This window comes from Odontesthes bonariensis, chromosome 11 (assembly GCF_027942865.1).
Source record: "Odontesthes bonariensis isolate fOdoBon6 chromosome 11, fOdoBon6.hap1, whole genome shotgun sequence".
In the NCBI taxonomy this organism is placed as follows: Eukaryota; Metazoa; Chordata; class Actinopteri; order Atheriniformes; family Atherinopsidae; genus Odontesthes; species Odontesthes bonariensis.
Genome location: NC_134516.1, coordinates 25489748 through 25504102, shown reverse-complemented (window position 1 = coordinate 25504102; position 14355 = coordinate 25489748). Strand labels below are relative to the sequence as shown.

Genomic DNA, 14355 nt, shown 5'->3' with positions numbered 1-14355 from the left:
TCCCAAAGCCTGTGAGCTTTTCCATTCCTGACCACACATCCCTCACACTGTTCTGCTGCAGATAGATTCCCACCGACTTGCTCTCTTCCTTTTTTCTTCACACTCCTCCTTAACTCCCTGTTTCCCTCCATGAAGGCCTTCGTCTTTATGCTCAGTGGCTGCAACACAAGTTCACATCAACTAGGCGTTTGTTCAGAAAACAGCATCACAGCTTTGGACTCAGGAAGTGTTTCAGATGTCAGCTGTCACTCAGGCACACTCTCATAGGGCCTGGATAGCTCAGTTGGTAGAGCATCAGACTTTTAATCTGAGGGTCCAGGGTTCAAGTCCCTGTTCAGGTGTAGAAATGTAATTTACCACTTAAGCTGTACTTCCCTCTATGCCTTCACTCTGTTTCTACACTGTCTCCTCTGACAGAGCCTGGCTGATGCTTTTCCTTCTATGTAGCTTTGCTGTTAGCTGCATCGTTATATCCTCATTTGTAAGTTATATAAACTATAGAATAATTCTATATAAACAATAGAAATAACCTTAAATACGCCAGCTGTAGAGTGTTGATCACATTCATTGAAACTACAACAGGTTAAGAGCATTTATCATGAATAGTTCTGCTTTATATCAGGGCTTCTTTTCACTTAGATTTCACTATTTGGACAATCTGTAATGAATGGAACAGAACACAAGACATTACAAAGATAAATCAACGTTGGTGCAGTTTAAACATCAAGGGCATTGTTTGCTTCATTTAAGTGGATATAAAACAAAGCACTTCATCAGAAAAATCAGTGTCAGAAATATATTTTGTAAAGGCCTCAAGAGACATAGATGTTGGAGGAAGTTGCGTAAACTGTGATGATGTCACAAGTTCAGTCGCAGTGGTGCTTCCAGCTTCTCTGGAGTTTGGTGTGTTCCACATAAGGAGCAGTATTCTTTAGTATTCATTCAACTACTTACAAGCAGGCTTTTCAAACAATGCTTCTGTCGCAAAAGTTTTATTTGCCTACACCAAGTACATTTGGGCGATTGAATCTATCATGAAGAATTTTGAGTGTGACTTCAGGCTAATGTGAAAGAGCTGTCTTTCTTTCAGTTTGCACCCACCTTTGCCACATCCAGCTGTTAATCATTTCCTCCACAGAGGACAAAGGAAAGACAACTGGAGAATGCGGGCGTTGATCCCGCTACCTCTCACATGCTAAGCGAGCGCTCTACCATTTGAGCTAATTCCCCTTCGGTTGATGTATTCTTAGAGCTTCCAAATTAGATCTCACAACTGAAGCTTGTTGGTTTTTATCAGTGTTTTTCAGAGTGGTTGAATGTATCAAGTAGAGTCTTGCGTTCGATCAGTGAGACATGGAAAATCCGTAGTGTTTCATGGTTTGGCAGATTCTTTTTTCTTACCGATTTTAAACAAATTTGAATTTGCACATAAGTTTGTTTGTCTTTATAAGATGATCATTAAGGCCTCTCACCGGAAGAGCACCTAAAAGATTTCTGAGGAGTGCGGACATCAATCCCGCCACATTTTGCCTGGGAAGCAAGCCCTTTATAATTTGACATAGTTTGTTTTTCATATCTTGGTATATTCTGAAGAGATTGTAATAACCCCAACCTTAAATTTGACTTATCCTAAGTGCAATTGCTTTTGTTTCGCCCAATTTTAAATCAAACAACCTCAAACATCCCTACATGGTACCACATTTAGATAATAATGATTCTATTTTTGTGAAAGGAGGATAAATTCATATCTTCTGAACGCAAGACCATTGTATCTAATGAGGTTCCAATTTTGAGATCAAAATTATACCAGCTGTCGTTTAAGACGGAATTTTTTATGGTCAAACTTACAAGAGAGGGGACGAGGTGGCCGAGCGGTTAAGGCGATGGACTGCTAATCCATTGTGCTTTGCACGCATGGGTTCGAATCCCATTCGTGTCAGCTTTGCATTGCAAGTTGAGTGCTGGTTTGTTGAAATTACTCATTCCACTTCTTACAAGCAGGCTTTTCAAACAATGGTTTTGTCGCAAAATTTCTATTTGCCTACACGAAGTACATTTGGGCGATTGAATCTATCATGAAGAATTTTGAGTGTGACTTCAGGCTAATGTGAAAGAGCTGTCTTTCTTTTATTTTGCACCCACCTTTGCCACATCCAGCTGTTAATCATTTCCTCCACAGAGGACAAAGGAAAGACAACTGGAGAATGCGGGCGTCGATCCCGCTACCTCTCACATGCTAAGCGAGCTCGCTACCATTTGAGCTAATTCCCCTTCGGTTGATGTATTCTTAGAGCTTCCAAATTAACGAACCATTTCTGACCAAACGATCCATTCCTTGATACATAAAAAGGAATAGATCTCACAGCTGAAGCTTGTTGGTTTTTATCAGTGTTTTTCAGAGTGGTTGAATGTATCAAGTAGAGTCTTGCGTTCGATCAGTGAGACATGGAAAATCCGTAGTGTTTCATGGTTTGGCAGATTCTTTTTTCTTTCCGATTTTAAACAAATTTGAATTTGCACATAAGTTGGTTTGTCTTTATAAGATGATCATTAAGGCCTCTCACCAGAAGAGCACCTAAAAGATTTCTGAGGAGTGCGGACATCAATCCCACCACATTTTGCCTGGAAAGCAAGCCCTTTATAATTTGACATAGTTTTTTTTCCATATTTGGGTATATTCTGAAGAGATTGTAATAACCCCAACCTTAAATTTGACTTATCCTAAGTGCAATTGCTTTTGTTTCGCCCAATTTCAAATCAAACAACCTCAAACATCCCTACATGGTACCACATTTAGATAATAATGATTCTATTTTTGTGAAAGGAGGATAAATTCATTTCCTCTGCACGCGAGGCCATTGTATCTAATGAGGCTCCAATTTTGAGATCAAAATTATACCAGCTGTAGTTTAAGACGGAATTTTTTATGGTCAAATTTGCCACAGAGAGGACGAGGTGGCTGAGCGGTTAAGGCGATGGACTGCTAATCCATTGTGCTTTGCACGCATGGGTTCGAATCCCATTCTTGTCGGCTTTGCATGTTAAGTTTTGTTCTGGGTTGTTAAAATTTCTCATTCCACTTCTTACAAGCAGGCTTTTCAAACAATGCTTCTATCGCAGAATTTTTATTTGCCTACACGAAGTTCATTTGGGCGATTGAATCTATCATGAAGAATTTTGAGTGTGACTTCAGGCTAATGTGAAAGAGCTGTCTTTCTTTCAGTTTGCATCCACCTTTGCCACATCCAGCTGTTAACAATTTCCTCGAAATAGGACAAATTTAAGACAACTGGAGAATGCGGGCGTTGATCCCGCTACCTCTCACATGCAAAGCGAGTGCTCTACCATTTGAGCTAATTCCCCTTCAATTGATGTATTCTTAGAGCTTCCAAATTAACGAACCATTTCTGACCAAACTATCCGTTCCTTGGTCAAACTTACAAGAGAGAGGACGAGGTGGCCGAACGGTTAAGGCGATTGAATGCTAATCCATTGTACTTTGCACGCATGGGTTCGAATCCCATTCTCGTCGGCTTTGCATGTCAATTTCTGTTCTGGTTTGTTAAAATTTCTCATTCAACTACTTACAAGCAGGCTTTCCAAATAATGCTTCTGTCGCAGAATTTTTATTTGCCTACACGAAGTACATTTGGGCGATTGAATCTATCATGAAGAATTTTGAGTGTGACTTCAGGCTAATGTGAAAGAGCTGTCTTTCTTTCAGTTTGCATCCACCTTTGCCACATCCAGCTGTTAATCATTTCCTCCACAGTGGACAAAGGAAAGACAACTGGAGAATGCGGGCGTCGATCCCGCTACCTCTCACATGCTAAGCGAGCGCTCTACCATTTGAGCTAACTCCCCTTCGGTTGATGTATTCTTAGAGCTTCCAAATTAACGAACCATTTCTGACCAAACGATCCATTCCTTGATACATAAAAAGGAATAGATCTCACAACTGAAGCTTGTTGGTTTTTATCAGTCTTTTTCAGAGTGGTTGAATGTATCAAGTAGAGTCTTGCGTTCGATCAGTGAGACATGGAAAATCCGTAGTGTTTCATGGTTTGGCAGATTCTTTTTTCTTACCGATTTTAAACAAATTTGAATTTGCACATAAGTTGGTTTGTCTTTATAAGATGATCATTAAGGCCTCTCACCAGAAGAGCACCTAAAAGATTTCTGAGGAGTGCGGACATCAATCCCGCCACATTTTGCCTGGAAAGCAAGCCCTTTGTAATTTGACATAGTTTGTCTTCCATATTTTTGTATATTCTGAAGAGATTGTAATAACCCCAACCTTAAATTTGACTTATCCTAAGTGCAATTGCTTTTGTTTCGCCCAATTTTAAATCAAACAACCTCAAACATCCCTACATGGTACCACATTTAGATAATAATGATTCTATTTTTGTGAAAGGAGGATAAATTCATATCCTCTGAACGCAAGACCATTGTATCTAATGAGGCTCCAATTTTGAGATCAAAATTATACCAGCTGTCGTTTAAGACGGAATTTTTTATGGTCAAACTTACAAGAGAGAGGACGAGGTGGCCGAGCGGTTAAGGCGATGGACTGCTCATTCATTGTGCTTTGCACGCATGGGTTCGAATCCCATTCTCGTTGGCTTTGCATGTCAAGTTCTGTTCGGGGTTGTTAAAATTTCTCATTCCACTTCTTACAAGCAGGCTTTTCAAACAATGCTTCTGTCGTAGAATTTTTATTTGCCTATACGAAGTTCATTTGGGCGATTGAATCTATCATGAAGAATTTTGAGTTTAACCCTATACTGCACGCATTATGATGCAATCATGGAAAAAAATGTTACAGTGTTTTTTTTAATTAAAAATGGTCTCAAAAGAGCATTTTAATATTTTTTTTAAAAAAAAAATGTTTTAGGGGGGGTTATTTTGGGTATGTTGCCATACGGCAACATTGTGCGATAAAGGAACGAGCCATTGTAAAATTATTCACAAATGTACCCAAGATTAATGAATGATTAGAGACCTGTTCTTTATAAATCAACTTATTTTATTATTTCATATATCAATCACTGACTTCATACATAAATTCACAAAATCAAATTTAATTCATTTCTGCCATACATAACTTTTGGGCAGTGTTATGCACATGGTAAAAACAAAACTCACAAACGTCACCATGGAATTATAACAGGAAACAAATGACTGTGCAGTATGTAGTGGTAATACTGCCAAAAAGGTACAGAGACCCAAACAATGGCACATTGAACAGTTTCTTTCTTTTAGACAACTACTCAATATGAAATTTTTTGAAGCAGTTTTTCTCCCCATTGAAGCAGAGATGGACTTTGCATTTTGAGCAGACTACTCTGACAATGCCCTTGCAACCTGGATTTTTACACCTGCCTTTCACCGTGCTCATTTCTGGCCAGTGATCAAGGCGATCAAGACGCATAGCACACGGTGGAAGCGGGGCAATAGCCCCTTTGTGCCTCTTCTCCTCAATGCGTACCTCTACACTCTGTGAGCGCCTGCCTTTCCTTTTCGTAGTAGTCTTGTTCACATTGGTCAGGTGGCATGCAACATTCATCTTGAAGTCGAGCAACCTAAGTTGCATTTTCTTCGAAACATTCATGCCTTCACAATCTCTGCGGTACAGTTGCCATGCCTGAACAATCGTCATATCCATCATGTGAAACTTAATGCGATGGTACCACTTTTTTGATCTAATTCTTGTTCGGTAGAGAGCAATCAGTGCATCGAGTAAATCAACCCCTCCCATGCTTTTATTGTAAAGCCTGACAATGTTTGGGCAATCGACTTCTGTCATTTGTTTGGACTTTTTGTCCCACCTCTGAACCCTGGTGATGGGGTTTGCTGCCGCAAACGTGCTGAGGAGCGTCACTGGACGGTTGTCGTACCATTTAACAGCCCTGAGAACGACACCATCGTGTTTTGTCTCCTTCTCCTCCCATGTTCCCCTACCTTTAGCTTTCATTTCTTTGTCATCAACGACAGTGCATCCTGCTAATCTGTTCTTGCGTACAGTTCCTACGCTGTGGATTTTCAGTTTTTCCAGCGCAACTTGTAGATCAATCCCACAGAACCAATTGTCATAAAAGAGTTTGTGCGACATATTTGGGGGGACGATAGAAACCAATCTGAGCACCACATTGCCACTAGAGCCAATGTCACGAACTCCCTCAACAGCAGGATCAGCACCTGGGTAAAATTCAAAATTGTGGACAAGGCCATTCTGATCTGCTAACACGAAAACCTTGTACCCCCATCGTTTCGGCTTTTTTGGGTTGTACGTTTTGATTCCACTTCTACCTTTGAAAGGGACAATTTTTTCATCGACGCAGAGCATCTCACCAATCGGTATCTCTCTGATACTACTCAGAAGACAGTCCAACAAAGGCCTGACCTTGAAAAGTTTGTCAAATCCTGGTTGGCCCTCAGGAATTTGCTTGCTGTTGTCAGCGAAGTGCATGAAACGTTTAATTGTCTCCCATCGAGATAAGGACATGGCATCCGCTATTTTGTCAATGCGAGTGTTGGTGGCCCAGTACATACGAGTGTAAGGTAAACCATAGGCAGACATGTACAGTGCTATACCAAAGAATTGTTGGATTTCATTAACAGACACATTTATTGGCTTGCTTGGATCTACCTGCACAGCATAAAGGTTTGTTTGCCTGGTCACATCTTCAAAAAACTCTCTACTGAGAAGTCCTTCAAAGTATTCAATTGGCTCACAGACAATCGTTGGTTCTGGAAGGGAACCTTTCCATTGAGGTACAGGCAGGATTGTTCTTCTCTGTTTCCAGTTGAGAGCTTTTGCCTTGGGGGGAAGGGGTACTGCAACCGGTTCCTCCTCTTGCTCTTCAACTACCCGAATAAACAGATGGAAATTTTTAGTTTGTGCACAAACTCTCTTTCTCCTTCTCTGTGTGTGTGTGTGTGTGTGTGTGTGTGTGTGTGTGTGTGTGTGTGTGTTTGTTTGTGTGTAGCCATGCACGTGTTCGTGTGCATAGTTGCAATGTACTGTATGCCTTGTTTTGGAATGCTATAAAATGCATGACATCAACTCACCACTTTTGCTAAGATACAATATACAAACTTTTTCATTACACATATTCTATATACCTGAGTGACACATGATATTGTACATACCTGTCTCGTCATCGTCTGAGTGAGCTAGGCCTAATTCTGCCTGCACTTGAAACTCCTCGTCGCTCATCCCTAACTCATCCTCACTTTCTGGTTCAGGAATTGCCACCTGTACTCTGGTTATGGCCTCTCTTATCCTGACATTCCCATAAAAAACTGCTGGGTTCATTTTCTAAACAAAATAATGCATAAAAATGCAAAAATACATGAGCAAGGTGCATTCAAGCATGTATGTTTCAAAACTCTCCCAACAGACCACACTGCATAAGTATTAGCAAATGTTGTTCCATTACCGCACAATGTTGCAGTATGGCAACAAACCTATTTTACTGAATAAAAAAGTAAATAATATGTGATATTATATACATATTACATAAAAAGGCTAGAACTTACCCCAGTTTCTTGCAGATATTTTTTGTATTTTGAAATGATGTCACATTCAGGAAATAATCTTCATAAAATAAGGAGCATTTCTGACAGTGACTGAAGCCATCGCCAGTGTGGAAAAGAATGGCTGTGAAAGCTAGAGGGATGTCCTGTGATGTTGTCAAAGCTTGTCATTGACTGTAGAAGGGTTCTACCATGGATTTCAGACGAATCAGAGTCCACGTTTATTTTCAAATTTCCAGAAATCCCTCCAAAAAGGGTATGTTGCCATATGGCAACACCGTGCAGTATAGGGTTAACTTGAGGCTAATGTGAAAGAGCTGTCTTTCTTTCAGTTTGCATCCACCTTTGCCACATCCAGCTGTTAACAATTTCCTCGAAATAGGACAAATTTAAGACAACTGGAGAATGCGGGCGTTGATCCCGCTACCTCTCACATGCAAAGCGAGCGCGCTACCATTTGAGCTAATTCCCCTTCAATTGATGTGTTATTAGCGCTTCCAAATTAACGAACCATTTCTGACCAAATGATCCATTCCTTGATACATAAAAAGGAATAGATCTCACAACTGAAGCTTGTTGGTTTTTATCAGTGTTTTTCAGAGTGGTTGAATGTATCAAGTAGAGTCTTGCGTTCCATCAGTGAGACATGGAAAATCCGTAGTGTTTCATGGTTTGGCAGATTCTTTTTTCTTTCCGATTTTAAACAAATTTGAATTTGCACATTAGTTGGTTTGTCTTTATAAGATGATCATTAAAGCCTCTCACCAGAAGAGCACTTGAAAGATTTCTGAGGAGTGCGGACATCAATCCCGCCACATTTTGCCTGGAAAGCAAGCCTTTTATAATTTGACATAGTTTTTCTTCCATATTTGGGTATATTCTGAAGAGATTGTAATAACCCCAACCTTAAATTTGACTTATCCTAAGTGCAATTGCTTTTGTTTCGCCCAATTTTAAATCAAACAACCTCAAACATCCCTACATGGTACCACATTTAGATAAAAATGATTCTATTTTTGTGAAATGAGAATAAATTCATATCCGCTGCACGCGAGGCCATTGTTTCTAATGAGGCTCCAATTTTGAGATCAAAATTATACCAGCTGTAGTTTAAGACGGAATTTTTTATGGTCAAACTTGCAACAGAGAGGACGAGGTGGCCGAGCGCTTAAGGCGATGGACTGCTAATCCATTGTGCTTTGCACGCATGGGTTCGAATCCCATTCTCGTCGGCTTTGCATGTCAAGTTCTGTTCTGGTTTGTTAATATTTCTCATTCCACTTCTTACAAGCAGGCTTTTCAAACAATGCTTCTGTCGCAGAATTTTTATTTGCCTACACAAAGTTAATTTGGGCGATTGAATCTATCATGAAGAATTTTGAGTGTGACTTCAGGCTAATGTGAAAGAGCTGTCTTTCTTTCAGTTTGCATCCACCTTTGCCACATCCAGCTGTTAACAATTTCCTCGAAATAGGACAAATTTAAGACAACTGGAGAATGCGGGCGTCGATCCCGCTACCTCTCACATGCGAAGCGAGCGCTCTACCATTTGAGCTAATTCCCCTTCAATTGATGTATTATTAGCGCTTCCAAATTAACGAACCATTTCTGACCAAACGATCGATTCCTTGATACATAAAAAGGAATAGATCTCACAACTGAAGCTTGTTGGTTTTTATCAGTGTTTTTCAGAGTGGTTGAATGTATCAAGTAGAGTCTTGCGTTCGATCAGTTAGACATGGAAAATTCGTAGTGTTTCATGGTTTGGCAGATTATTTTTTCTTTCCAATTTTAAACAAATTTGAATTTGCACATTAGTTGGTTTGTCTTTATAAGATGATCATTAAGGCCTCTCACCAGAAGAGCACCTGAAAGATTTCTGAGGAGTGCGGACATCAATCCCGCCACATTTTTCCTTGAAAGCAAGCCCTTTATAATTTGACATAGTTTGTCTTCCATATTTGGGTATATTCTGAAAAGATTGTAATAACTCCAACCTTAAATTTGACTTATCCTAAGTGCAATTGCTTTTGTTTCGCCCAATTTTAAATCAAACAACCTCAAACATCCCTACATGGTACCACATTTAGATAATAATGATTCTATTTTTGTGAAAGGAGGATAAATTCATATCCTCTTCACGCGAGGCCATTGTTTCTAATGAGGCTCCAATTTTGAGATCAAAATTATACCAGCTGTAGTTTAAGAAGGAATTTTTTATGGTCAAACTTACAAGAGAGAGGACGAGGTGGCCGAGCGGTTAAGGCGATGGACTGCTAATCCATTGTGCTTTGCACGCATGGGTCCGAATCCCATTCTCGTCGGCTTTGCATGTCAAGTTCTGTTCTGGTTTGTTAAAATTTCTCATTCCACTTCTTACAAGCAGGCTTTTCAAACAATGGTTTTGTCGCAAAGTTTTTATTTGCCTACACGAAGTTCATTTGGGCGATTGAATCTATCATGAAGATTTTTGAGTGTGACTTCAGGCTAATGTGAAAGAGCTGTCTTTCTTTCAGTTTGCATCCACCTTTGCCACATCCAGCTGTTAACAATTTCCTCGAAATAGGACAAATTTAAGACAACTGGAGAATGCGGGCGTCGATCCCGCTACCTCTCACATGCAAAGCGAGCGCTCTACCATTAGAGCTAATTCCCCTTCAATTGATGTATTATTAGCGCTTCCAAATTAACGAACCATTTCTGACCAAACGATCCATTCCTTGATACATAAAAAGGAATAGATCTCACAACTGAAGCTTGTTGGTTTTTATCAGTGTTTTTCAGAGTGGTTGAATGTATCAAGTAGAGTCTTGCGTTCGATCAGTGAGACATGGAAAATCCGTAGTGTTTCATGGTTTGGCAGATTCTTTTTTCTTTCCGATTTTAAACAAATTTGAATTTGCACATTAGTTGGTTTGTCTTTATAAGATGATCATTAAAGCCTCTCACCAGAAGAGCACCTAAAAGATTCCTGAGGAGTGCGGACATCAATCCCGCCACATTTTGCCTGGAAAGCAAGCCCTTTCTAATTTGACATAGTTTTTCTTCCATATTTGGGTATATTCTGAAGAGATTGTAATAACCCCAACCTTAAATTTGACTTATCCTAAGTGCAATTGCTTTTGTTTCGCCCAATTTTAAATCAAACAACCTCAAACATCCCTACATGGTACCACATTTAGATAATAATGATTCTATTTTTGTGAAAGGAGGATAAATTCATATCCTCTTCACGCGAGGCCATTGTTTCTAATGAGGCTCCAATTTTGAGATCAAAATTATACCAGCTGTGGTTTAAGACGGAAATTTTTATGGTCAAACTTACAAGAGAGAGGACGAGGTGGCCGAGCGCTTAAGGCGATGGACTGCTAAACCATTGTGCTTTGCACGCATGGGTCCGAATCCTATTCTCGTCGGCTTTGCATGTCAAGTTCTGTTCTGGTTTGTTAAAATTTCTCATTCCACTTCTTAAAAGCAGGCTTTTCAAACAATGGTTTTGTCGCAAAGTTTTTATATGCCTACACGAAGTTCATTTGGGCGATTGAATCTATCATGAAGAATTTTGAGTGTGACTTCAGGCTAATGTGAAAGAGCTGTCTTTCTTTCAGTTTGCATCCACCTTTGCCACATCCAGCTGTTAATCATTTCCTCCACAGAGGACAAAGGAAAGACAACTGGAGAATGTGGGCTTCGATCCCGCTACCTCTCACATGCGAAGCGAGCGCTCTACCATTTGAGCTAATTCCCCTTCGGTTGATGTATTATTAGAGCTTCCAAATTAACGAACAATTTCTGACCAAACTATCCATTCCTTGATACATAAAAAGGAATAGATTTCACAACAGAAGCTTATTGGTTTTTATCAGTGTTTTTCAGAGTGGTTGAATGTATCAAGTAGAGTCTTGCGTTCGATCAGTGAGACATGGAAAATCCGTAGTGTTTCATGGTTTGGCAGATTCTTTTTTCTTTCCGATTTTAAACAAATTTGAATTTGCACATTAGTAGGTTTGTCTTTATACGATGATCATTAAAGCCTCTCACCAGAAGAGCACCTAAAAGATTTCTGAGGAGTGCGGACATCAATCCCACCACATTTTGCCTGGAAAGCAAGCCCTTTATAATTTGACATAGTTTGTCTTCCATATTTGGGTATATTCTGAAGAGATTGTAATAACCCCAACCTTAAATTTGACTTATCCTAAGTGCAATTGCTTTTGTTTCGCCCAATTTTAAATCAAACAACCTCAAACATCCCTACATGGTACCACATTTAGATAATAATGATTCTATTTTTGTGAAAGGAGGATAAATTCATATCCTCTGAACGCAAGACCATTGTATCTAATGAGGCTCCAATTTTGAGATCAAAATTATACCAGCTGTAGTTTAAGACGGAATTTCTTATGGTCAAACTTACAAGAGAGAGGACGAGGTGGCCGAGCGGTTAAGGCGATGGACTGCTAATCCATTGTGCTTTGCACGCATGGGTTCGAATCCCATTCTCGTCGGCTTTGCATGTCAAGTTCTGTTCTGGTTTGCTAAAATTTCTCATTCAACTACTTACAAGTAGGCTTTTCAAATAATGCTTCTGTCGCAGAATTTTTATTTGCCTACACGAAGTACATTTGGGCGATTGAATCTATCATGAAGAATTTTGAGTGTGACTTCAGGCTAATGTGAAAGAGCTGTCTTTCTTTCAGTTTGCATCCACCTTTGCCACATCCAGCTGTTAATCATTTCCTCCACATAGGACAAATTTAAGACAACTGGAGAATGCGGGCGTCGATCCCAATACCTCTCACATGCTAAGCGAGCACTCTACCATTTGAGCTAATTCCCCTTCGGTTGATGTATTATTAGAGCTTCCAAATTAACGAACCATTTCTGACCAAACGATCCATTCCTTGATACATAAAAAGGAATAGATCTCACAACTGAAGCTTGTTGGTTTTTATCAGTGTTTTTCAGAGTGGTTGAATGTATCAAGTAGAGTCTTGCGTTCGATCAGTGAGACATGGAAAATCCGTAGTGTTTCATGGTTTGGCAGATTCTTTTTTCTTACCGATTTTAAACAAATTTGAATTTGCACATAAGTTGGTTTGTCTTTATAAGATGATCATTAAGGCCTCTCACCAGAAGAGCACCTAAAAGATTTCTGAGGAGTGCGGACATCAATCCCGCCACATTTTGCCTGGAAAGCAAGCCCTTTATAATTTGACATAGTTTGTTTTTCATATCTTGGTATATTCTGAAGAGATTGTAATAACCCCAACCTAAAATTTGACTTATCCTAAGTGCAATTGCTTTTGTTTCGCCCAATTTTAAATCAAACAACCTCAAACATCCCTACATGGTACCACATTTAGATAATAATGATTCTATTTTTGTGAAAGGAGGATAAATTCATATCCTCTTCACGCGAGGCCATTGTTTCTAATGAGGCTCCAATTTTGAGATCAAAATTATACCAGCTGTAGTTTAAGACGGAAATTTTTATGGTCAAACTTACAAGAGAGAGGACGAGGTGGCCGAGCGCTTAAGGCGATGGACTGCTAAACCATTGTGCTTTGCACGCATGGGTTCGAATCCCATTCTCGTCGGCTTTGCATGTCAAGTTCTGTTCTGGTTTGCTAAAATTTCTCATTCAACTACTTACAAGTAGGCTTTTCAAATAATGCTTCTGTCGCAGAATTTTTATTTGCCTACACGAAGTACATTTGGGCGATTGAATCTATCATGAAGAATTTTGAGTGTGACTTCAGGCTAATGTGAAAGAGCTGTCTTTCTTTCAGTTTGCATCCACCTTTGCCACATCCAGCTGTTAACAATTTCCTCGAAATAGGACAAATTTAAGACAACTGGAGAATGCGGGCGTCGATCCCGCTACCTCTCACATGCAAAGCGAGCGCTCTACCATTTGAGCTAATTCCCCTTCAATTGATGTATTATTAGCGCTTCCAAATTAACGAACCATTTCTGACCAAACGATCCATTCCTTGATACATAAAAAGGAATAGATCTCACAACTGAAGCTTGTTGATTTTTATCAGTGTTTTTCAGAGTGGTTGAATGTATCAAGTAGAGTCTTGCGTTCGATCAGTGAGACATGGAAAATCCGTAGTGTTTCATGGTTTGGCAGATTCTTTTTTCTTTCCTATTTTAAACAAATTTGAATTTGCACATTAGTTGGTTTGTCTTTATAAGATGATCATTAAAGCCTCTCACCAGAAGAGCACCTGAAAGATTTCTGAGGAGTGCGGACATCAATCCCGCCACATTTTGCCTGGAAAGCAAGCCCTTTATAATTTGACATTGTTTTTCTTCCATATTTGGGTATATTCTGAAGAGATTGTAATAACCCCAACCTTAAATTTGACTTATCCTAAGTGCAATTGCTTTTGTTTCGCCCAATTTTAAATCAAACAACCTCAAACATCCCTACATGGTACCACATTTAGATAATAATGATTCTATTTTTGTGAAAGGAGGATAAATTCATATCCTCTTCACGCGAGGCCATTGTTTCTAATGAGGCTCCAATTTTGAGATCAAAATTATACCAGCTGTAGTTTAAGACGGAAATTTTTATGGTCAAACTTACAAGAGAGAGGACGAGGTGGCCGAGCGCTTAAGGCGATGGACTGCTAAACCATTGTGCTTTGCACGCATGGGTCCGAATCCCATTCTCGTCGGCTTTGCATGTCAAGTTCTGTTCTGGTTTGTTAAAATTTCTCATTCCACTTCTTAAAAGCAGGCTTTTCAAACAATGGTTTTGTCGCAAAGTTTTTATATGCCTACACGAAGTTCATTTGG

The 14355-nt window shown here is 39.6% G+C and overlaps 8 non-coding genes across 8 annotated transcripts; all 8 read left to right on the top strand.

The window, feature by feature from the left end:
• Positions 1-268: 268 nt before the first annotated feature.
• Positions 269-341, top strand: trnak-uuu (transfer RNA lysine (anticodon UUU)). The gene has a single exon. It is a non-coding gene; the product is annotated as a tRNA-Lys (tRNA).
• A 1516-nt stretch (positions 342-1857) lies between these two features.
• Positions 1858-1939, top strand: trnas-gcu (transfer RNA serine (anticodon GCU)). The gene has a single exon. It is a non-coding gene; the product is annotated as a tRNA-Ser (tRNA).
• A 1010-nt stretch (positions 1940-2949) lies between these two features.
• Positions 2950-3031, top strand: trnas-gcu (transfer RNA serine (anticodon GCU)). Its single transcript has one exon. It is a non-coding gene; the product is annotated as a tRNA-Ser (tRNA).
• Positions 3032-4542: 1511 nt separating this feature from the next.
• Positions 4543-4624, top strand: trnas-gcu (transfer RNA serine (anticodon GCU)). The gene has a single exon. It is a non-coding gene; the product is annotated as a tRNA-Ser (tRNA).
• A 4068-nt stretch (positions 4625-8692) lies between these two features.
• trnas-gcu (transfer RNA serine (anticodon GCU)) lies at positions 8693-8774 on the top strand. The gene has a single exon. It is a non-coding gene; the product is annotated as a tRNA-Ser (tRNA).
• A 1010-nt stretch (positions 8775-9784) lies between these two features.
• Positions 9785-9866, top strand: trnas-gcu (transfer RNA serine (anticodon GCU)). Its single transcript has one exon. It is a non-coding gene; the product is annotated as a tRNA-Ser (tRNA).
• Positions 9867-11968: 2102 nt separating this feature from the next.
• trnas-gcu (transfer RNA serine (anticodon GCU)) lies at positions 11969-12050 on the top strand. The gene has a single exon. It is a non-coding gene; the product is annotated as a tRNA-Ser (tRNA).
• Positions 12051-13060: 1010 nt separating this feature from the next.
• trnas-gcu (transfer RNA serine (anticodon GCU)) lies at positions 13061-13142 on the top strand. The gene has a single exon. It is a non-coding gene; the product is annotated as a tRNA-Ser (tRNA).
• Positions 13143-14355: the final 1213 nt, after the last annotated feature.